Source organism: Choloepus didactylus, chromosome 22 (assembly GCF_015220235.1).
Source record: "Choloepus didactylus isolate mChoDid1 chromosome 22, mChoDid1.pri, whole genome shotgun sequence".
NCBI lineage: Eukaryota > Metazoa > Chordata > Mammalia > Pilosa > Megalonychidae > Choloepus > Choloepus didactylus.
Window position 1 is genome coordinate 16,889,146 of NC_051328.1, and position 26,457 is coordinate 16,915,602.

A 26,457-nucleotide genomic window follows, 5' to 3' on the forward strand; every position below is an offset into this window, starting at 1 on the left:
TAGGAGATGGAAGAGGTAAGCAAATGGATTCTCTCCTAGAGCAGCCTCCAAAAAGGAGCACAGCACAGTCAGGCCACTTTATCTTAGCCCATGTCAAACTTCTGACCTACAGAACTCTATGTCAGTAAATCTGGGTGGTTTTAAGCAGCTAAGTTTGTGGTAGTTTTGTTACAGTATCTAGAGAAATTTGATACACTATGTTAGACAGATACAGTAATAGAACTGTTGAAATGTTGGTAAGTGTACATATCAGGTAGCTACTGACCTTGAGTAAACTTTGTCTTCTTTCTAGCTACAACTTTCCTTATCTGTAATATGAGGGAAGGTGTACTAAATTATTCTTCAAATGTTTTCTAGCTCAAACAGTCTGTGAATATTTAGCAACATCCTTCCCATTCATATAGCTGTTTAACATTTTCAATATACTACCATGCATATTCCCTCAGAAAGTATACTGTTACCAGTAAGCTACTGGGCACAGGGGATAACCCAGTCCCTCCAATATTCAGCCATTTCTTCAAGAATATTAATTAAGAAATTCCCCACACTAGATATATTTTATACATTTCCTCTTATTTCATTTAATCATGATAACAATTGTATAAGGTATATGCTGGGCTCTTCATTTTACAGATTATGGAAATTGAAGATTAGAAACTTAGAGCATTTGCTCATATCACAACTAGCAAATTGTGGGGAAAGGATTCAATTTGAAGTCTATCTGGTTCTCAATTTCATGCTCTATGTTATTATTTTTATGTTACGTGCCAGAATCACAACTGGGCAAGGAAGAATAAAAGACACAGCATGTGAAACCTAAGACTTCACTGTTCACAAAACTATCACCTCTTCAGTGTTTTTGTTCAAACATAAATTTAGCATCTTACTTGCTCACTAGGAGTCTCGTGAAATAAAGTCAAGATAAGAATCCTCATCCCTGTGGCACAGGGTTGAGAAAGCCAGTCCTAGATCTAATGACCTCTGGAAACCCTTAACACCCAATTAACACCTCAGAGTCCAGGGTCCAGAAACTCCCCTATGCGGGAAGCCTAATGGTGAAACATCCCTGGGGAAAGAAGAGAACTTTTCCTTGCCAGTAGAACAAGCTCTGGGAAATCTAGCAAACCTAGGAGGTGGGGGTAGGGAAGTGGCAGATTATACTGATAAACTGGAGAATTATTAAATATACTTTGCAAATCAGAATCTACTAATGGGAAACATCTACTCAAATCATCATGTAGTCATCTCCCCACCCCCCAAAAAAGAAGTAAACTAATGCAAGCTTTCGTGGCACATTCAACGCTGATGGTGTACCATTTCTTTAGTTTTATAATGGATGTGCAATTTGCCCTTCTGAATATAGGAAAAAGCTCTCCCGTATATCATTGCCTCCTCCCAGAATTTCGATGTTTGTGGTAGAAAACTATAAGTGGATATTTGCATTTACAGCTTCTTCACTCATGAGAAAACTTTTGTCTGGCCTGGTGGCCTCGTAGACAACTACCAGACAGATTGGATGGCCCCTTTAACCCTTTTTCTATTAATGAGATGTACCAGTTTTATTTGCAGTGAGAAGTTCAGAGAGCTACTATAAACAGAAAGTAATAGATATAAAAAGGAGCAGGGATGAAAATGACAAAAGAGCTTGCCTGGAGGGAGGGGTTAGGAGAAAAGATTCACTTTTTTTGTGTATTATTTATTTACTTTTAATTTTAACAAAATTAAAAGTAAGGCAGAAGAAATGTGGGGGCATGTATCATTTATGTGAAAACTGTCAGAGATACAAGAAGAAAACCAGGCTTTCAAGATGTTTATTGAACAATACAAATGTAGATTTTCTTTTTGGCAGATTCTGAAGTGACTGTGTTCAAGAAGTAAGTTGCCTCTCAATTGTTTTTGGATGTGAGACTGAGGGTACTTTGAAAGTGACCCTGTATTGAGATAAAGGCTTGATACAGCTTAGTGTTGGACAAATTACTTGCCAATTTGTGTTCATGTGCCTGTGATTTTGCTTGTTTGTAAGTAACCAGGCTGTTTGGGAGAATTGGGCAGAGAGGATGAAAAGCTGCTGTGGCCCTGTGAGTTCAGTCACCATTAATCAAGTTAAATTAAAAAAAAAAAAATGCAGGACTTTGTCTCTAGGTCAGTGAGGATGCCATTACCCCACCACGACAGGAAACACCTCTGTCAGGACTTTGGATGGAGCACTGAAAAGAAAGAACACCTAGAGCAGCAGTTCTCAAAGCAGGGTCCACAGATCCTGCCTTGGTGACCCTGGGGTCATCTTTGATGATACAGTAAGAAAATATATTAATTTTATCTTAATCCTGTGCACACATCTTTGACTAGTCTGTAATGAAATGGACAGTATACATAAAGCACTTCCGCTACATACTGAAGTATGATTGTTGTCTCAAGGAAAATAACGTGATTATTTGAGCTCAAGCCGGACTAGCCATTTTTTTAATGGAAAATTTCTTTTGGAATAAAAGACTAATCGACAAACTATGGCTATTTAGACTTGAGCATTTGGCACATATTTTATGAAAAATGAATAAAATAAGCCTATCACACCAAAGATAACCAAGAATATCTGTTGCCAATGACAAATTTGAGCTTTCTAGCAAAATTTTGTAAAACCTCTATCTGCCACTAGGAGCTTGATGACTTCAAGATACTTAAAGACTGTTACATTAGATTGATGCTGAAATTAATGGATGTGATTTTAAAATATATTGTATAATGAAATGAGTCAACTTTTGTAAGATATTTTATGACTCAGTAATCCAATATTTTCCAAATGACCAATGCATAATTTCAGAAAATCATTAATGTTTAAAATATCCATTCAGGGTATAAGTGAGACCAATGGTTTAATGTAACAAAGTACAAAAATTTATTGATATCATTTAAGATTCCACACTTCCACTAGCTTTTAAGAAACTACCACTTATGTAGAATTTGGTGTGCCATGAAAGAAGAATATCCATAATTATCTGAAAAGATTATTAAAATATTCATCCCATTTCCAACTATGTAGTTGTATGAGGTCAGACTATCTTCACACACTTCAAAAAGAACAATGTTTTGAAAGAGACTGGATGCAGAAGCAGATATAAGAATCCAGTGATCTTCTATTAGAGCATTCAAGACATGAAAGAGATTTTCATCAATGTAAACTGTCACACTTCTCGCAAACTTTTTACTTCAAAAAATGTAATTATTTTCATTGAAGTATGTCATTTATGCTAATATTTAGGTTGAATACAGTTAGTTTTAAATGACTTACTTTTTAAAATATTTCCTCTGCTTGAATTTCAAATGTGACAACTATCAATAAATATAATTCATCTAAACCAAAGCTTTTTGTGTTTCTCAATAAGTTTTAAGAACATAAAAGGGTCCCATAACAAAAAAAAAATTGAGAACTTCATGACTAACTTTAATCCAATCATATCTCAATAAAGTTGATTTTAAAAACTAAATGTAACTTATTATAGACATGAGCTGCTAGTCTGGGATATCTAGATTATGAGAAGGAGGAAGAAAGAAGGGGAATGGTGTGGGTGTGAAAAGGAGGAAAGAAGGAAGGAAAAATAATAATTAATAGAGAAATATAATATTTAATAAAAATTTAGTATTTAAGACATTATGCTTGGAAATTTCCCACAAAATATCCCATCTCACATAACCCTGTGAGGAAAATAGCAATGATCATCATGATCATTCATTGGTTGCCTTTTATTAATGGGTGAACAGACAGAAAGGAAGATAGATGATAGACAACCACATGACCAAACTACATACCTTGCATTGTTTGTATGAGAAATAACAAATATTCATGATTTTAATTTTATAAGGAACATAATGAAAACTCCTTCACCTAAAATTACATTGACAAGAAAGTAGTAAAATAGTTCTGACCCATGATCAAAAGCCATTGTCCACCTTTTCTATCATACAGTCTTGCTGAGATAGATATCATTCCCATTCCACAGATAAGAAGATAAGAATTCAGGAGGTTAAATAACCTCCCCAAGGTCTGATGACTGGCTAGCAGCAAGACAAGGAAAGAACCTCCTTTGTGCCCCTACCACACCTGAGACAGTACTGTCTACGGATGTTCCTATGTCTAAATTTTTGCGACTACATGATTTGTCAACTATCCAATCATAATATCATTCTGACCAAACTCTTCCGAAGCAAATGAAATATGTGGTTAGAATTGTCCACAAAATAGAACAAGGCTCAATTTCCATTTTTGTATGCATACACAGTCAAAACAATTAGGAGAGATTTCCACAATCATAGTACAGAGAGAATCCAGGCGTTTGATAACAAGCACAGTTGTCAACCAGATCAGTGCTCTAAAGGACTCTACGGAAATATACAGAACACATCTCTATATTTTCCTTACACATTTTGGATATGTTTATCATTATAAAAGGAATAAATGTTTCTTGTAGAAAATTTGGTAAGTAAATAAGCATTCACAGAAAAATAAAACATGCTCCACCCAGAGTCAACCACCTCTATTAATGATTTGTATAAAAAAGCATATAAAGAAAGAATTGTGCTACACTTGATATCACATTGTAAATACAATTTTGCATACTGTCTTTCTCACTTTACTTTTTTTAGATAAATGACATCAAATGTTATGTGTAATTTTTAGATTAATAACATACATGCTAAACTCCTTTTTATAAATGTAATTTTTAGCCATCTCTTGACAAGCAGGACTGGGAATTTTCATAACCTCTCCCACCATTGTCCTACGTTGAGGTAATTTTATTTTTTTCATAAAATTATGACTAATGGCTGTGATCAACTGCTTTGGTACAGAAGCTGTAAAATAGGAAATTGCTCAGAAGGTTAAAAATCCAAAATTGAGACAAACTATAAATGTCTTTTTAAAACTGATTTCTGGAAATCATCGTATAAATTTACACAATTTGGCAAACTACACTTGCCCACTTTCTAACAGCTGGAAATTGAATAACAAAGCTCATTGACAGCTAACAGAATATATTAATGGTGCCCTATTTCTGTCAAAAACATTCATATATGGCATTAAATTCTATAAATGCTGCCCTATATACAGCATCATTTTATTTGTACCACAACTCTGGGGATAGTTACTATATAAGTCCCATTATTTAGTTGCTGAGAATGAAGGAAAAGAGATTTGAAGATTTGAACCCAGGACTTTCAATTCCAAATTCAGCTCTTTTCATTCTACAGCACTGCCAAGAATTCAAAAACTATTTTTTGTTTGTCTGTTTGTTTTTTAGGGAGATCACTATCTGAACTGAAATTAGTTGATAATTCATGCCTTCATTCAATCTCCCGTCCCTGGAGTCACCAGTGGAAATTTTACTCTTAATAAGCAGTACAATGTAGCCCCATAGCATTTAAGAGGAAAAGTGATAGCGCTGGCATCGCAAAAACTGGGTTTGAAAGCTTCCTTGTCCAATCATGGGGAAGGTTGTTGAAACTCATCTTGCCTCAATCTGATGAAATTTTTGTAAACGGGCAAACAAAGTCTCTCTCTAGACTGCTGTGCGTGTTAAATAAAATACTATATGTCAAATATATAGCACAAGGCTAGCATAGTCAAGCTTCCTGGAGGAAGGAATGAGCACATTTCCATATGTACGCTTAGCTCATTGTAAACTTTACCAACCATCAGAATCGCAAGTCAAAACAGATTACTGGGGCCTACTCAGCAATCTTGGGATGGTGCCCAAGAATTTGTATTTCTAAAAAGTTCCCAGGTAATGCTAAAGCTTTAGATCAAGGAGTCACACTTTGAGAACTATTGAGTTAAGAGTTAAAAAAAGAAAAAAAAGTCCTTCTGTGATTCTTGCCTTTTTAAATCCCGAAAGATTCCAAGTGGAATTGCTGTATTTGATCATAGCAAATGCCATTTAAAAAAAATAGTTCACATCATTTCTGCTAGAGAATAATCAATTTTATATCTCAAACATTTTTAGGGACTTTGAAACATTTGTGTCCTGAATATTAAAGCACTTAATTATATGGAAATACATTTATTCAGTCAACAAATATTTCTAATGCTTCTATTGTGTACCCAGTACAGGTTCTCATCTCATCCTCCTGCTAAGGGATATAGCAAATTCACGCCATTCTTAAAGAGTTAAATATCAGGCCAAAGTTACCTGCTATCAGATCCACAGGTACCTGGATTTTTTATTAATGAAGTCCACTTCCACATCCCTGACCTCCATCCTCACTACTGAAAAGTACTGAAAATAATAAGCTTGCTAAATATCATCAATGTGTGCTCATGTGAAGGTTAAAGAACATCACACTCAAAAATTCACTCATAAATATAAACGATCTTGGTGATTGACGGAGAGATATAATCAAGATAAATGAATATTAGTTTCTGTAAAAAAAAACAAAACATGTTGTGAACACTTAAAATGGAGGTCTCCTTAAAGTCTTACTAACATTTGACCTTCTGTTTTTAACATCTCTGCCGGTTTTGGTACAGAAACAATTTAAAATAAAGAGCTGTTAGTTAAGGAGGATTATTTGTAAGGCACTCAATATACAATGTTCAGAGAATCACTAATTGTTTCTTACTTTAAAAATTCATCGTTCTGAGAAGGAGATGCATTTGGTAATGTAAATATCAAACAGGCACAGGATATTGCTCTGAATTAGCATTCACATTATTATTCAGTCACAATTAATACACTTCTAAAAGTGTTGACAGCACTCTTATTCAAATATATAGCATATGTTTATAGTCTCACACATTGAGGTGCACACATAATTACAATATACGTGTGAGAGATTGCAGAGGCAGCCCAAGGAGAGTTGCTTACACTAATTGAAAACTGCCAACGTCCAATTACGGCAGGTGAGACCATGAGGTGGTAACACTGTCAAATGCCTATCAGACATGGCCAGGCTGACAAAATAACACAAGGAACTCTTCACCAAAACCAAGCCATCAGATGGAAGAGAATAATCATTTCTAGTTGTTAGAGATGCGTTTTTGATATCTTTAGTTAGAGAATGAAAGGAATTGGTCTCTATATATACATATAAATATGTTTGTTCATTTATTTATTTATTTTTATCTGCTCCATTTGAGCTCATTAGGAAATAATTAATGCATCCACGTGCAATTCTAGAGGAATTAATGCACACTTACTTCAAAGCAGCATGCAACATGATGTTCAAGGGGAGTGTAAACTAGGGTCATTCTTCTGCAAAAGCACAACATGAGGCTCTTTAGAGGAAATACGTGTCATGAAACATTAAAATTGAGAATCATAGCAAGTAGCCATTTATCTTGTAAGTTATTTGACTCTAAAGTATTCTTTTTAATCAGGAGAAGAAAAACAAACAAAAAAGCTCTAATGTTTTTATTTCAAAGATGACTCCCACCAGGGCGCAGCCAGGCTGTGGCAGGATTAAGTTGGAAGAGATGGAGGAGGATGAAAGCTGCAAACTTGAATTTAGTACCTACTAGGCACCATGTACTGTTCTAATTGCTTTACGTGAATTATCTCATCTTCATAACATCCCCACAAGGTGGTTTTTAATGTTCACATTTCTAACATGAGAATTCTGAGACAGAGTAGTTAAGCAGTTCCAGTCCACACAAGCTAATAAGAGACAGAAGCATGGAGTTTTGATCTTGTACTCCAAATGTATGCGTATGTATATATTTTTTCTTTGAAATCATTCTCTTCCTCCACTGCAAATATAAAATATCTCTAAATATCCCCTCGCTTCTCCTGGTGTCTCCTTGGGAGAAAAAAAAAAAAATCTAAGCTCTAAATATGAGAAGGAACTAGAATGAACACTTCAAAACTGATCTTTAGCAGATTATTTAAATCACTAGTCAACAAGTGGGAGAACAGATATTTGAACGCAAGTCTATTTGACAGCAGCTCATTAATTTCCAATACTCCACATTCCTTTCCAAAATCTTCTGATTTATTTATAGATAGTTTTGCTTCCTGTCTTTTTAACACCTTCTAAATTAACACCCTGATCTGTGTCCTTGTTAGCTATTTCTTCTAAAGGTCAACTCTTGAATTCACCAAGCAGATGAAAACCATTAGGTGGTAGACAGACATTTTTTGTCCTTAGGTTTCTGTGACACCTGACAGATGGAGCATATTCTCACCAATGACCCAGCATTTAAACAATTGTTGGCTATGAAATAGGAATCACCAGGATGCAGTGTACTCATTGGCAAGGAAGAACTATTAAATAATTTGTAATTTTTATTCAATAGGTTCCATTATTTCTTTTGTGAGTCTACATGAGTCTGATTAATAGTAATGGCTATTATATGTAGACACATGCTGGAGACTGTCACCTAGGGTGTGCTGAATTAATGGTAAGGCTTGAGAGGAAAGAACAGTTAGAAAAGGTCTCATTTAAGATGCTATGCACTTTTTATTTGAAGTAGCTAATTACCACCATTGAACTCTGCCATTAATACACTGCATGGCAATTTCAAGGATAAAGAATAAAAAACAACAGGAGCATTAGAAAGCATTACACAAGCTGTCACCTGTGATCTGAGCACCCCAACACTTGGCCTTGGAGATAATTCTTATTTATTCCTCTCCTCTCTTCATTTTTGCCTTGATTTACTTGCATGTAATTCAACATTATGTTATAGTACAAAGAGTACAGGTTTTTAAGTCACTCAGCCCTCGACCTCAGTTCTGGCTTTGTGATTTACACACCATGTAACTTAGACAAATTAATGCTTCTCTTAGCTTCAGTTTCTACATCTGTATAAGAATAAGAATAACTTACAGAGTCAGTGTGTAATTTACATAAAATAGAAGTGTGTCAGTTGACTGGCAATAATAGATGTGTAAGAAATAAAACTTTTTTTCTCTGATTCACCAAATGTTCTTTTATTTCTACTTGTATATGTCTTTCAAAATACACCGCATGTTTGTGTGTGTATGCATGTACATATCTATCCTTTTAATGTTAAATCATAGGCATTTTATATATCGTATTTTGTAAACTTATTCGAAAATTCTATTCCAAATAATCCTGTAACAACAATTAAATTTTTGTTAGCTATGTACCTCCCAGCCACTCCACTGTCAAAAAGTTTAAGTTAATCCCACACAAAAATTGCTTCATACACTAGTCTTGTGTATGGGGGTCTTTGGCACCTGGTCTCAACTCTTCGAGGTCAGACATTGTCCAAATCAGTCATGGGAGGGACAAAGTTTCTGTGCAGATGCTTTGAGAGGTTGAGGGGGTCTCAGAGGAATACACAGAACTGGGGCAGAATTCTAACCTTGCATCTTGCATCAGTTTTCAATGCTGGACAAAAGGGATATGCAAATTTAACATATTTTAAATTGGTGCTCTATATATTCTAAAATCTATTGCTAAACTGTGTTAAGACCCCACACATGAGAGTTCCATTGCAACATCATTTGTATAACTAGTCCTTCCCCTCAGTAGAGTTAGTTCCACTGAGTTGCACTTTGCACACCTTAGTTGCACTTTTGTGATCTACATTAAAGAAGGTTAAAAATTAAAAGTCCTATGAAGCACTTCACTGTGCTATTACAGGGCTGGAGTGGAGGATGTTGCTCATTACATCATGTAGTGTTGTGCAGAGAAAAATGCTTAGGTGGAAAAAGCTATTCCCAACTTTAAGATAATAGCCAAATTTCCCGAGATTTCTTATGGATTCTCTGAATTCCACTCTTAATCAGCTTTTTCACTTTGCAGTGGATTCTAGCAAGCTGAGAGTCAAACTGTCCATCCTACCAGTAGCACAAGTTTATGACCAATTTATTATATTATTTTTTGTATTTACTAAAATATCTGTGCCCTTTTGCTACTGCATTTATTTTCCTTTTCCATGACCTTTTCCTCAAATATTGCTGATTTTGGTAGTCCCACCTTTGATTTATTTTTTGCTCTGATTTTATTTTAAAACATGTATTTTCATCTGCGGTAAGCTTTCAGATGCTGAGTCAAAAAAAGGAAACCTGCTTTCTCAATATTCAAATGCCTCCCCACCATCTGAATATGCTAATTACACATTACATAATGGGTTGCTTACAATTTTACCTCTTTTATCAAAGATCCTGAGCAGCTCTAAGGCAAGAGATAAAAAAAAAAAGTTGTGCCTAGGACAGCCCTCAGCCCTTGACAACTGTATCTATCACGTCCCTGCATTCCTGCCCTCCTCCATCACTTCCTGCTTCTCTTGTCCAACTCTGCACCCGCAGATCAGTGGCCTCATCTTCTCACTCCACCACTGGCCACAATATCAATGAACCCTGTAACAGGCAATGGGTGAGGGTTAGCATCCTTTTTAATGGGCAAATGGAACAGCACTATGTTTTATAGATACTATAAAAGTGAGTGGTAGGAGGACTGTTTTGAAAGCATTCAAAGTACAGGTGCTGTTGAATAAGTCACCTGGACAAAATATCCTTTAACTGTCTATATTCCACAGACCTACATATCTGGGTCTTAGACGGCACCTGATGGATTTAGGAAGGGAAGCAGCAGAACCGTTTGTTGACTATATAAATTAGATGGTTCTTTCATAGAGCTTATAGGATCTTTAGATTTTCACCTGTTGTCAGTACTATGCCATGCACTTTCTATGTACAAACTCATATATAAGCCTTGGTTTACTAATGTGCCTGGTGAGCTAAGGTTACACAGCCAGTAACTCTGACTTCAACTCAGGTACCCTGACTCCAGAACTCCTGATCTTAACCATGCAACTACAACACATTTTATGACAGCAAAGAGTTGGGACCAGGTGTTTTCATTCTCAACTATATCAGCTGGGACTGGCTGGTTTACACTCACAGTGAGAAGACTCTTTAGAAGAACTCTCTTGTACTGAGCTTACCAGTAGAATTTCAAACAAGTCCACAAGTTGGGAGATCTTAACAAGAAAAAAAATGCCTGATTTTTTTAACATGAGAGGGGTATCAATTAATTAATGAATCAATAAATTGATACAAAACCAATGTCACTCAGTCAAAAAGCAAAATGCAATCAAGTATGATCCCAGGTCAGTTTTCATAGCCGAAAAGCCCTTTCTTCTATGACTTTGGTCCATAACATTTAAACAGAAGGGCAATCATTAAGCATTTTGTAATCACAGTGGTGATTAAAAATGACTGCTTAAAAACAACTGCTTACTTCAATTTTCATTATGCAGTGCCAACAGCAAGGAGGCATGTTTAAAGCAAGGGAAAAAAAAAAGTGTGAATAGTAAAAGTAAAATCTTTTAATATGGAGTAATTGCCCAGGAGATTCCTGTCTAAATTAACTAAAATTAGAAAGAAAGAAAAAATACACGCATACACATGCACACATGTACATATTTATTTTTTTAATGAGAAATGCAATTTTATTAAATTCAAATGCATGAAAAAGATTCAGATGAAAGGTAACCAACTGTTGCAAAAACATACTCCAATTTGAAAAAGGGATAAGAATGATTTGTAATTAGAATATTACATCACTGACCTTTGCTTACACTACAATTAGATGGCCTATTTTTTCAATGCATCCTTGAAAAGTGTTTGAAACCAGGTTATTTCTTTTACCCCAAAAGGACTGTGAGTTTACAATCCTGCGTTGACCTTTTGAATTCTGAATTCATCACTCACAATCTTAGGAGACTCTTGCTTTGGGCTTAGAATGTGTACAGAGAACTGTATGGACTTTTTATTCCATAAAAAAAAAACCATAAACACTTTTTGATCCTGGTAAAATAATGTACAGATTTAAAATAACAACTAAAGTAAGCATTTATACTATATCATTCCTTTCTTCCATGGACCATAAAGATTTTCTAGCTACAATTTTGTCTAGTTAAGAAAAGTGGTCTCTAGGAATTTGACTACAACTGAACCAAAAAAAAATAAAAAAGAAACTAAAAAGAAAGGCAGTCCCTAAATGTCACCCCCGATGAAATTCCTGATGTTATTCTTTATTACATGGCTTGAGTAGCCCTAGAGACAAAATGAAACTTTCAAAGGAGCCTGATGGGCTTCCAGCTGGTTCTGACTAGCTCAATGTGCATGTAGACACACCCTCAAATTAAATAAACTGTCATGATAGGCACTTCAAAGTATTTCCCTACGCATTTTCTGTGTACTTGATAACACCAATTTGAAATTTTGAGATAATATATTATATTAATGAAATCTCACTTAAAACAAAAATGAGGACTTTTTTAACATTCTTAAAGAATCACTTGGTTTCAGGATCTGCTGCCTGAGTGAACGTAAACTGTTTGGAGCACTCTGCACACTACTGAGCCATTTTGCTGGGTACTAGAAATTCCCACTTTCTGCTGTCAGCAATCGTGAACCACAATGTTGTATGGGTCCATCAGAAAGTCTGTGAGGCACTTTACTTACTGTAATAGTGGTGAATGTAAACAAAAGCAGCACAAAAATGCAACCTACCATTATAAGATATGTTTTTAAATAAAATCTATGCTGTCAAATTGTGGTCCTAGGATTAGTGCTAAAACATGTGTACACATCTAATGTTCAAGTAATACAAATTAGAAGTTAGATATATACTAAAAATGTATAAAACATCACCATGACATATTGTACTATTAATTTAAAAGGGGACACTCTGGGACTATTAGAGAGAATTCTAAAACAAAAAGATCAAGTATTATTTAAACAAAAATGTAGTTCAAAGTTTCTGGATATATGTGATTTTAAAACATGTTTGAGTATGTAGTATATTTTCCCTAAAAGTACACTCCAAGAGAAAAATTAATCTGGACTTACATGAGTTTTAATACATGCCGTGTCTTTGAATATTGTGCCTCCTATGTAATGTCTTAGAGTTGTCAGGAATAGGCTGTAACAGTAGTCTAATGGTGTGAAATGTATGCCCCAACCTATTTTCTGGGTCCTACTATTCACTTATTCTTTCAAAAACAGTTATCGAGTGCACTGTTTTAAATCCTAGGGACATTACAATGAAGACATCAAAGATGTTTCTTGTCTTCAGTGGATTTACATTCTACTGCCCTCGATGACTAGAATTGAATTCCACTAAACAGAAAAAATTAGTCAAGAAATGTAGCCAGCTGTAGGGAAATAAGAAGATCCCAACATCTAGTCTTATGCTTCTAAACTTTAACATGCATCCATATCACCTAGGAAATCTTATTAAAACGTAGATTTTGGTTCAGCAGGACCTCAATGAGATCAGAGATTCTGCAGTTCTAAGAAGTTCCCAGGTGATGCTAATGTTTGTAATCCAAGGAATCCGTGGACATACTCTGTAGGAAGGCAGGAAGTCATTCTTTAGAAGCAGAAATTGCCCTTATAACAAGGAACTTAAATTTACTGAAGCTGCTGCTATCTTCTTTATAACTGAATTACTCATTAATAACCCTATGAGGGAGACTTCCTCCTCTCTATTTTAAATATAGAGCAACTAAGATGCAGAAAACTTATACAGACAAAATTCAAATGCAGGTTCAGTCTGACACCAAAGTTCTTACTCTTTCCAATCAACCCCACTGTGTATCAAACCAAGAGACCCAAAATTAGTTGAAAGATTTAAAGAGTCAAAAAAAGTTCAGTATGCTTAGGAACAGAGGATGATGATGACAGTGACAAAGAGAGAGGCTGAATTTGCAGGCAGCAGTCGTCTTGTGGGGACCTTATAAATACATTAAGGACACTTTTACCCAAAGGAGTTTGGGGAAACTAATGAAGGATTTTAAGCAGGGGAGTAACATCCAGATGTGTTTTTAAAAGATATTTAAGACTACAGTGTGAAAAATTGATTGAAAGGGTGTGATCTTGTACTTAGGAAGGAAAATTTTAAAATAATAATAATTTTCTTTAAAAATAAAAATCTTAGTGAGATAAATGAGACAGGCAAGGAAAAATATGTGGTTTAATGGGGTGTCATCATAAATGGAGAGACACCATGAGGTTTAAGAAATATTTATTGAATTAAAATATTAGTAGTAATACTAATAAACTCTACCCATGCAAGTTTTGTTGTAGTTTTGTCTTTTTTTGGGGGGGGGAGGCATGTCAACATTTACATAGGGCAGAAGGGACCGAGTTCCAGGAAATTTTCTCCTACTTTACAATCTTATATGATCTAGTACCCTTTACATTAGCTCAGCATTTCCCAAAGAGAGGTATACGGATTGATTTTAAGTAGTACTGAGAGGACTATTTACAAATTACAGATTTATTTTTCTCTGAATTGGAGGAAGGGGTTAAATTAACCAATGAAAACTGTAACATTAGGTATATTACTGCTTACGTTAGGGCTGGAGTCATGTACCATACTCACACTGGATCAATGACAGGAGTGTTTGGATGGTGGTGACATGTGGCACAGACTAAGAATGACAGAAGTTGACCAACTGTGTATTAGCCCACACCTTCAAGAACTGACTGTTTCCCAGATAATCCCAACCTATCGGAGCCTATGGAACACTAAGGCCCTTCCTGCCAAGAATCTCAAACACACCAGCCCTCCAAGTAGATGTTGGGGGGGGGGGGGGGGCAACATGTTTCAAAATATAAGTAAGGGGAAATACGGGGTGTTTGGGAACTCGGACCAAACTCCCATCTACACTTCAAGCCCTTCGCTCAAAATTTACCACATCCAAAGAGTTTCCCACATCCTCTGAGTAAAAGTGGTGACCCTATACTATTTAGTCTAGATTGAGGGATAGAAATAAAACTAAAGCTTAATGTTAGAACTGAAGAAGAACACTACACTCTATCTTCTCCTACACATTTAAGAGCAGCATTGGTTGTTCATTACTTACATTTGATTCTGAGCATATGTTATTTATTTAATTGTAATTAATTTACTTATTCTATCACATTTTTTTCTGATGGGAAGATATAAAGTCAAATAACAGAATTCTGAGAGGTAGGTATCTGTTATATAGAAATTACCAGAATAAATGGAAGCTGCAATTATTAATATTTCATTATAAGTACTATGACCCCTTTCTTCTCCAAATTGGATTTGAACTCCTGACCATAACCCACTCATCTTTGTATCCCTGGCACTAAGCACAAGGCTTAGCATATTGTTGGTATTTCAGATATGCTGGTAGAATTATCCAAAGGTCATAGCATTAAAATCACCAGATAATTTCTGTCTGATTGTCATCTGCCTTGGTTTCCCAGATGGTAAAACGAATACAATACAATGGGTTGGCTTAACAGCAGGACTTTATTGGTTCATAGTTTGGAGGCTAGGAGAAATCAAATATTAAAGTGTCAGCAAGGCAATGCTTTCTCTCTGAAGACTCCAGTGTCCTGAGGGTGAATGCTGGGGATCCTTGGTCCTTGGCTTTTCCATCATATGGTAATGCACATGATGGTGTCTTCTCCTTTCTCTTTCAGGTTCTGTTGACTTCCAGCTTCTTGCTTCCCAGTGGCTTTTTCCCAGTTGCCTTCTCTATAAGGCCTCCATTAATAGGCTTAAGACCATCCTGATTCAGTTGGTCACATCTTAACTATAAATAACATCTTCAAAAGGTCCTATTTACAATGGGCTGAGATCCACATGTTTCCTTCTGGTTTTACAACTCAGGCCTCTGTTTCAGCTGAAGATTTTTGAGGACAAAAATGCGAGTATAACCTTCGTGCAATAACTGCAACTGTAGAATATGACTCCAAAGTTACATCCCATTCTAATTTCAGAGTAAGTCAACCAGATAGGAAACTGTTAAGAGGATTCACTGCAATAAATACTTTGAATTTTTAAACACTAATCTTAACTACCAATTATATTTTGCATTAAAACCCATGGCCATGGGGACTGCTCCCTTTGTATCAGAGGGAAGGAGATGACTGTATGAATTGGACATCAGATGACATTATTGATGATAATTCTTCAGCACTCTGGAGGTTAACTTTGGAAGAGTCAAAAGTAGTACAGTTGCAATCTATATGCTTTAAACTAGCATGATAAATTTGGAAGTAGAATATATCTATCATATTCTGAATGCATCAGTAAGCTTTAAGATATTTAGGCATGGTGCATAACTAGAAAATTAATCAAATTATTTTACATGTAATGAATTAACCTATATGTTTCCATTACATTTCCATTAGGCCCAAATACAGCTTAGGCAAATTCTGAGTGGAAGAATTTGGAAGTGATGAAACAGTAGCATATTACCAAACATAAGAATTTATAACTATTTCTGGTCTTTAGGAATACAGTATGAAGAATGGAAACAAGCTTTTGAATTTCTTCACCTCCAACCGCCTCCTGACTCATACTTTCATTCCTTTGCTGAGAAGGAAGGAAGGAGCCTCATATTTCTTAGACAATGACATAATTTGGTTTCTAAGTATGTTTCCTGTGAGTTCACTATTCTTTTTTTTTTTCTCATTTCTTCTATTGTTAACATTTTTTGAGCATCTAGTATATATTGAACACTTTGCTCTGCATTAAAGACACATAAGTAAGCAAGACGCATACGTATGCTCCTACTCTGGACTATGTATGGCTTGAGAGAAGAGAAAATAAACAATAAACAGTGCAGTGTCATAGGTACATTTTTTAGTCCATATAGGAGATGGTGGAAAAAATTGCCAGATGTTGTTTGGAGGAAAGGGGCCAGTGATTGATTCCCATACACATAGTATTCGAGTCCTGAGACTTAGGAGAGGGAGAGAATTTGTGAAGATTCGGAGCAGAAGCTATGGATTCAAACTTCTTGAATTAATATCCCAGGCTCACCACATACTAGCTGTAGCCTTCAGAAAGCTACATAACATCTAGTGACCCAATGTCTTTATCTCTAAAATACGGAAAATAAAAACATATTACTTAAGAGATATGAGAGCTAAGTGAGCTAAATATATGTAAAGGACTTAAAATAGTGCCCAACACATTGCAAATACTTAAGGCATGTTAGTTCTTATTTTGTATATTGCTCTGGGAAAGAGAAGAAAATGGCAACTCAGAAATAACAAGAAATGAGAGGAGGGGCATGGAGTTATGGGGCATTCATGTAATCTCTCTACAGAGCTGAAAATCATAATAATAACAACAGCTAACTTTACTGAACGTGTAACACTGCCAAACACTCTGCTAAGTTTCTGTGCTATTGTTTCATTTAATCCTCACAACCAGGGCAGTAGATAAGGATTGGCAAAGCATCACTGGCTTTCTAAAAGGTAGAAAACACTATCACAACTCCATCTCGGAGAGGACATAAGTGTTTGGAAGAATATTGGGAGAAGTCACTGGGATGGAAATAGGTGACCTGCCTTCCAAAGAGGCATGTTAGAATATGAATGCATCATCACCGCACTGATATTTAAGGAAGTTAGGTTCAGTTAATCACAAGGGTTTTGTTTTACTACAGGGCTATGCCAGTGGGGAGGCCCAGTGCTCAATGGCTCAGGACAAAAGAATCGAGCCTGAAGACTGCAATCAGAGGGCCTACTTTTCTTTTCCATGCCCTGCTCCGTCTCTCCCAATAAATAATAAATTAACAATTCTTTGGGGAACAAATTAAGAACCTTACAGCTGTCTAATTTTAATGCCCTTATTCTTAACCACTAAGCAATATTATCCATTATATTATTAAATTATTTTGAAGTGGTTCTAAAATTTGGATGCAAATTGAAACCACCTATCACTGGAGGATTTTGTAAAATACCAGTGCCCAAGCACCACATCCATGTATTCTGAGTTAGCTTGTTGCAATGAGGCCTAACGTTTGGTCCTTTAAAAGCCTTCCAGTTGATTTTGTACTCATGATGGAAAACCTCTGCTATTCAGCTTTTCTGTGGAGCTTCCTTTACCCAGTGAAATTAGTGGATTGTCTCTATGACTTCTGAGTTTTTAACTGGTGAACCTATGCACATGAAACTTTAAAACACGGTTCTGGACCTATAGTTCTCAGTGATGTGGGGATGAAGAACAAGAAGGTTATTCATTAAAGCACGTTTGTACCAATATGTCCTGAGGACAGAGGGGAATCTGTGAAGGACAATAGCTAGGAAATGGTCGGGTTTGTGTTTTAGAAAAGATCAGATTAACCAATTTGAGAAATGGTTCACTAGAAAGAGAATGAATCTTCAAGTTAGACATCAGTGACCCAAGAAACAATTTTGCCATTTACTATTGCTACTCCTAAATCCACCCCTCCAACACCACCCCGTTTCTTAGACCTGGGGAAATGGTCACACACCAGGATGGAGTAGTGAACAGCCCCCCCCCAATCAAATTTTCACACACATAAACACACACACATACACACAATCACAGCTTCTCAGTGTGGAGAGGAGCCCAAACTGTTGTCTATTTTCCAAATTGCACTCTTGATAGACATTTATTCACAAGTTCTGTAAGGAGACCTGGATATCTTCTCCTAACAAATCAAACCCTAACTATAAGTTTCAAAATTTACAGAGTGAACTGCTCACTTCTCTAGAAGAAAACTTTATACGAGTAATGACTGAACCCAGGAATCCTGAGTCAAAGGCTGAGCATCTAATTTGCTTCCTTCTTTTATCAAGGGCACACCTGTTCCTAATTGCTCTCTTTGTTTCTGTTTATAGTTTTAGCCAGAAAAGTGCTGAAGGGATTAATTACAGCAGTAAATGTTTCCATTTGAAAAGAGATGATACGTTATAAGTATGAAATATTTTTAAATTTAATGGAATTAAATTAGTTTAAAAGAGACAAATGGTACCATTTACAATTCAATATGTCATTGATGCTCTGGAAAACTACAACACCTCATGCTGAGTCATTGAGATAAAATGTGAGATTTTTTAAAAATTTCCCAAATCATATATGAAATGATTTCAGTGAGACATATCTCTTTGATTTCTAAAGAAGCCCAGAGCTCTGCAATACATCAGTGGCTGCAGATGACTTGATAAGGAATGAATTAATCGCTCAGGTATCCCAATTTGTACCTGTTTTACAGTACACATGAGTTCCATGCTCCTACTAGTCAGTCATAGAGAATAATACTAAGAAATTGAAGTATTCACTTCTTGGAGTTATGTATTAATGAGAAGACTCTCACCCCCACTCCTGTTGGCATCTCTTTCTGACTGAAGGGGATATATATATCTGTGTGTTCTATTGCCCCCTGATTGACACAGAATCTGAGGCCCTAGGCCAAAGACACTTCTCTGAGCATTGCAAATATACCTCCTAAATTTTAGTATTGGTAAATAATACCTGTGAGGAGTAATATCAAAATGTAAGGTAGTAGCAGTAGTTAAGCTGGGAGTAAAAACATGAAGAAATACATTCACTTAGTAATCTTTTTGCCAATCACTGATGAGAAAAATCGCCCAAGTGTCCAAAGATTAGCATCTCCAAAGAGCTCCTTTCCAAGAGGAAGTATTGTATAGATATTAAGCACATAAACTCTGGAGTGGATCTCTTATGCCTTTGACCTGGCTGTGACCTCTAAATACCGTGTGACATAAAGCAATTCGATCAACCTCTCAATGACTCAGTTTACTCACTTGAAAATGGGATGTGACTAGTTCCTATCTCATGGGGTTGCTTGTGAAAAAGATGATACATTTAAAATGTTTAGCACTGTGCCAGTTAGTTACTAAGCATTTAATAAGTGTTAGGCATTATACTATTGCGTGTAGCTTTACAAAGCAGACATGTCTTTTCTCCATTCACAAAAGAAAAAGGCAAGGAAGAGGAAGAGGCCAACACAGCTTCATGTGGGAAGCATTAATCTGCTCTTAATCTCATGCAAATTCTGAGTTTCTCATTCCCTAGAGTTGATGCTATTTGTCAAATACTGAATGCTCTTTAGAATCATGTTTCAATATAGATATTGGTTTTGAATTCAGAAGATGAAAAATACTGCTGTTTCTTATAACAATTAAACTTGTTACTCAGAATTAATTCACACGTTTCAAATCAAAGAATATTTACAAACAAAATATGGCTTGCCCATCTCAAGGAGAAAAAAGATTTTGGGAGAAAAGTTGATTGTAAAAGCAGGGAAAAAGTGATTTCTGGATTTTTCAGATTTATTAAGATTTAAATCTCCAGACATAATTCTAAATTCAAATACATTACCTTTGGAAATCGGGATGCATTATTTCTCCTCCTTTGCAGATTTTATTCTGACGGCTAAATTTAATTTATGTCTTCACTGGGTAAATTTTAATCAGGTAACTTTTACTCCGATGTTTGAAGAATCCAGCCACTTATTTTATAACATGACATTATAATTTATTAGCATTCCAATTAAAAACACCATTTATCCATAACCTTCAAGTTTATTATTTACATTGCACCTTCCTAGTAGCTAATAAATCATTTGTAATTGACTTTAATACCAAAAAGCTAAATACCAAGCCCTATCATAATCTGAAAATGATGGGCTATGCAAATAAATCGCGCTCTCTCCTGCTACACATAAAGTTACAGCAAAAGGCTAAAGGTTTAGCAATTTGGAGAATGTGAAACAACTAACTAACTGAATATCTTCCATTGCCAGTTCTGGGACCCGGCATTATTTGCCTCATTGTGAAGATAAAAAGCTGAGGCTTAAAGAGTATAAGAAACTTGTGCAAGAGCATATTGACTCTAAATGATGGGACCAGGCTTAAAACCAGGTTATGTCTGGTCACAGAACATTATCAATCCCCCAACACTTCTCCTCTTCCAACCCCAAATAAAAGAGTTACATTTCCTTGCCTAGATATTTCCTTATAATTTCACCAATTTTCCTATGTAACCAATAGTAAATACCAAAGAGAAAATGAAAGTCAGTTTGGGAGTTCCATTTCTTGGGTAGATCATAGATTTGTTTATAGTGAATAAAGAATATGTCAAAATAATACATCTACCACTCATCTCATCTTATATCTTCCTTAGGTCAAAGGGTACATATCAACATAAATAAGTCACCAAAGGATCGAATCACACTGTGTTCCTCACCCTGTCTAATATTTATTCGCAGATTAAAGATCTTATTACTGGGAACCAGAAATGGGTATATTAATCTGCATAATTTCAAGGGCAGATAGAACTCAGTCAAATTGAACTTGGCACAAAGAAAAATATACAGTAATTTCACAGTAATGCAGCATTGGTTTCAAATACTTATTCCATAATCCACAAGAAAAATAAGCAGTTGAGGCAAACTGCATTCATCTTTTCGTTCTCATTTTATTCATTTGCAGGCTTAAAAAGAGAGGTGGTGTTGTAGGGTGAAATTTTGAAGAGAAGTGACCTAGAAATACAGTTAATCTTTTTTATTATTTATTTTTTTCCTTTTTGGGAAGTTAAGATTTCTTCAAAGAGAGTCTTCAAATAGCTCTTGCTTTGACCCAAAATGATTTTAATCATTATAATAACAGCAAGTAAATCAAAGTGTCATATTGTCCTTGAAACACTTTCTTTTTCTTGATTTCCAGAACATTTCACTCCCCTGTTTTTCTTCTGATTTGTCTGTCACACTTAGTCTACTCTGCTGATGCTCCTTCCTCTTCCACAGCTAAAAAGGTTAAGTTCCCCACAGTATCTCACACTCCTTCTCTATCCACTCTCCTTAGAAAGTCTCAGCCTATCTTCTGACCTTATCTCAATACAATTACCCAAAAATGTGTATTTCCAATATGTGACTTTCTTCTAGAGTGTCAAACTCATATATCCAACTTTATGCTTGACATTTCCAAGTTAATAATTCAAAGAAACCTCAACGTTAACATTGCCTAAGCAGAACTCTCAATCATTCATCTCTTCCTTACCTAAACCCTCTTCCTCAGTTTAGTAAACGGTAATGTTGCCTATTCAATTATTCAAAGCAAAGATCTAGGAGCCATTCTTGACCCCTCCCTTCTCACAAGTCTTACAACCAGTCACCAAGAAGTGTTGACTCAACATTCAAACAATATCCTTAAACTGTCTTGTTTTCTTAGCTTTGCTGCTACACACCATCTTCAGACCAACAAATAACATCCTTTGCCTGACATACATAAGGATCACTTAAATGTTCTCCCCACTTGTACTCTTATCTTACTAATATCCATTCTATATAGTGCAGCCCGAGTGAACATTTTTTTAAATTCAGTTTTATTGAAATATACTCACATACCATACAATCATCCATGGTATACAATTAACTGTTCACAGTAGCATCATATAGTTGTGCATGCATCAACCCAATCTATTCTTGAACATTTTCCTTACACCAGAAAGAATAAAAATAGGAATAAAAAAGGAACTGAAAAGGACACCCAAATCATCCCCCCCATCCCACCCTATTTTTCATTTAGTTTTTTTCCCCATTTTTCTACTCATCCATTCATACACTGGATAAAGGGAGTGTGAGCCACAAGGTTTTCACAATCACACTGTCACCCCTTGTAAGCTACACTGCCATACAATCGTCTTCAAGAGTCAAGGCTACTGGGTTGCAGTTTGATAGTTTCAGGTATTTACTTCTAGCTATTCCAATGCATTAAAACCTAAAAAGGGATATCTATATAGTGCATAACAATGCCCACCAGAGTGACCTCTCAACTCCATTTGAAATCTCTCAGCCACTGAAACTTTGTTTTGTTTCATTTTGCTTTCCCCTTTTGGTCAAGTAGATGTTCTCAATCCCACGATGCTGGGTCCAGGTTCATCCCCAGGAGTCATATCCTGCATTGCCAGGGAGATTTACACCCTTGGGAGTCAGGTTCTACGTAGGGGAGAGGGCAGTGAGATCACCTGCTGAGTTGGCTTAGCTAGAGAGAGAGGGCCACATCTGAGCAACAAAAAGGTCTGAGTAATCATTCTAAAGTATTAAAATAAAAAATCATGCTGCTGTCCCCTGCTTAAAACTCTTCAAAGGCTACCCATCACATTTAGAAAATAACCTCAGTTATTTATCACATCCTAAGAGGACTCACATTACTTGATCTTGGTCTTAGTCTCCAACTTTGTTCCATTCCTGTCTACCCCTAACTGACCATTGTCAGCCACTCTGGATTTCTTTCTGTTCCTCTGATATGTTTACCTTGTTCCCTGCTAAAGGCATTTGTATTAATTCCCCTTATTTGTCCATAGCTGGCTATAGTGGTTTGAAGCTATATGTACCCCAGAAAAAAAGTATGTCCTTAAATCTAATCCATTCCTGTGCACGTGAACTCATTGTAAATAGGACATTTTGATGAGGTTACTTCAGTTAAGGTGTGTCCTACCTCAACCAGGATGGGTCTTAATCCTATTACCGGAGTCCTATATAAACAGAATGGTTTCAGATATTAGAGAACGAGAGAGAGAGAGCCACTGAAGCAAGAAGCTGAAATCAATGAAATCCAAAATAGAAGAGAAAGACCAGCAGATGCCGCCATGTGCCCTGCCATGTAACAGAGGAAGCAAGATGGCTGGCAGCCAGTCTTCAGAAAGAAAGCATCACCTTGATGATGCGTTGATTTAGATATTTCTATGGCCTCAAACCATAAATGAATAAATTCTCATTATTCAAACTGAATCATTTCATGGTATTTGCTTTAAGCAGCCTAGGAAACTAAAACACTCCCTACTTCTTGTCACTCACATCTTAGCTTAAAAATCACCAGTTCAGAAAAGATTTCCCAAACAACCCAAACTAAAATATCCACCCAGTCATTCTATATCACATCACCCATTTTCCTCTAGTCCATTTTCTTACTCCTGAACTTCACACAATAGAATATGAGCTTCATGGGAGTAAAGGCTTTATCTGTCTTGTTCAGTCTGAGCGTCTCACAGATATTAGGTGCCATGTAATGGATGAGAGAACAAATGAATGGGAATAACTGTGGAGACAATAAGATGAATTCCCATCATTTGGATTCTAGACACTTGAGAAAGATAAAATTCAGGGGACATTTTCTGTCCTTAAGATTATTTTCGGATTCTATATGGGCACTTCAGATCAATTTCATATCAAAACGACCAGAATGCATTTGATTGGGTAGACATTGCATGCTGCATGAAAACCTAGGTGATCACATGGATACCAAATAATCCCTTACTACATCTGGATGAGAGCCGGATTCATATATATAAGGCACTCAGTAGAAGTTTGTGGAATGAATGTTGATTCTTTTTTCCTTTTACATTGTTGAGTTTGAACAATAAAAATACAAATGATACCTAGCCCTTTTTCTAAGATCTCATAATCTAATGGGAGTGGTAGAACAATGACTTAATACTAAAGCATGGTAAATGAAATTATATTACGGGAGGGTATTATGGGAGGGTACTACAGAAGTCCCGAGTGTGACTCAGAGAAGGCTTTTGGTGGGAGTTGATGTCTGACCCAATTCTCAAAACAATATAAAAGAAACCAGAGGAGTAAGATCAGTGATAGTCTCAACCAAAGCAGGGAGCTAAGTTACCAGAACTTGTGCAGGAAAACTCTAATTAGATAGAAGTAGACAGAGGGCATAAACCTTATAACTTAATGGTAAGAAAAGATGTTCTGAGATGAGGCAGAACTGGGTTTGATTTCCAGCTTCACCACATATTAGCTGTGAATCACTGGGCAAGTTACTTATTACCTCCTTCTACAGAAGAGAACAATGAAGGCTTGAAGAGTAAGCTCATCGCCTCATAAGTGCACAGTGAGGTTTAAATGAGGTAATATCAGGTATAAAGCATGTTACCAAAGTTCTTGGCCCACGAGTGCTCAGTAAATGTCTGCAACTTTTAGCTCAGAGGCATGGAGTGACAAGAAATGAGTTAAAGGAGTAGGCAGAAAAATACCGATTGTCAGCAAATCTCTGATTCTTGCTGGCTTTGGGTAAAAATGTTTTGTTTTTAACAGAAAAAGTGATCTCTAAGAGTTCTCAGTTGTTCCTTCCTAAACACTGCTGGTACTGCCTATTTGATATACAGTATAGAAGTTTAACATCACTTTTTTGATAATTAGCTGTGTCATCTTTTCCAAATTACCTATGCCTCTTTTGCTTCACTTTCTCCCTCTCAAAACAGGAATAAAGATTGTGCCTAACTTGTTAGGCTGTTGTGAGGATTAAATAAGTTAAATGCATGTAAAGACTTTGATCTGAAAAGACATTGATATCTATAAATTCACGATAAATAGGAACAATGTGCCAGGCATGATTCTGATTTCCTCATTTCCTAGATGAGGCTTCTCAAATTCAAGGTCATCCGCCAATAATACAAAAACACAAACTAAAGAGTAAAAAAAGAGATACCATTAAAGTCCTACCAATGAGAAAGGGAAGACAAAAGAAAACATGGCCCAAAATCTAAGGTTAAAAGAAAGAGTAAGTTCTTTGTACTTATTGCAATGGAGAACTGGGTACTGTCTTTCACCGTAGGCAGAGCCTTGCAAATGGGACTCTGGTACGGAGAATAGTTGGCTTTTGAGTCTTGACAATCCTGGTCTGAATTGAGGTTCTACTCCTGCGAGTTGTGTGATATTAGTAGTTTCTCAAAATTTATGAGCTCTTTTAAATTGTTTTTAAAGAGGGCATAAGAATTTCTATCCAACAGAGTCCTTGTGATGATTAAGTGCAATAGTTCATAAGAAATATGATCTATACTAGTTAATAGACTTTGCATCTGAGTGGCTGCAAAGTCAGCTTCTTCAAAACTGTTTTTGCTGCTCAACAGTTTTGAGATAGGTGGCAAAATACTCAGGCCTCAATCAGTCCTATCAAAAGCCAATTTGCTTTCGTGCCTGGATGCACAATAAAAGAAGGGGATTCAAGTTTATCCATTGCAATAGGTCATCAGTTCTTACGCCCAAAGGTTACCCAGACTTACAGGGTATGTGGATCTCTGAGAGCAGTCCCTACTCAAAGGTTAGCTGTAAAGTCTAAGTTTGTTTAAGAGTTAAGAACTTGACAAAGAGGAACAGATTAGAACAGACAGTCGAGGAGGCCTAACACCTTCTATAGGAAGCACAAACCCGGGAGTCATCTGCAAAGGCTGAGAGATTAGCTTCAAGGAAAATAGCTATTCCAAGACACCGAGGAGAAATTAGAAACGACCAGCTGGTGTGAATCAAGAGAAATATGTTGCTAAAAGGTGGTGGAGTAAGCTGTTTACAGAGAACTAGCTTTCTCAGGCAAGTGGTTTTTTTGTTTTGTTTTGTTTTGTTTTGTTTCATTACTCTCTCCCTGCTTTTCTTCTAAATCCTTTGGAAGGCTGTAGAATGAATGGCTGCAAAATGTGAAACGAAACGTGGCTCAATAAAAGGATGCTTTGTGATTTGCCTTCATTTTAATAAGTAAAAGGCAGAATGGATTTCAGCATCTTCATAATCACTGCCTTTCAAAGGATTCCCAAAAAATTCGAGTTCACTTTCCTTCTTGGAAGCTTCTACCATCTACTGCCCACACCCCATATCCCACATGTACACAGCACACACCACATACACAACACATGAATGCACACACACACACATAT

At 36.2% G+C, this 26,457-nt stretch overlaps 1 protein-coding gene across 2 annotated transcripts in view; it reads right to left on the reverse strand.

The window, feature by feature from the left end:
* Nucleotides 1–26,457, reverse strand: part of CDH8 (cadherin 8) — a 407,112-nt gene that overhangs the window by 293,350 nt on the left and 87,305 nt on the right. The gene's annotated exons all lie outside the window — the stretch shown is intronic.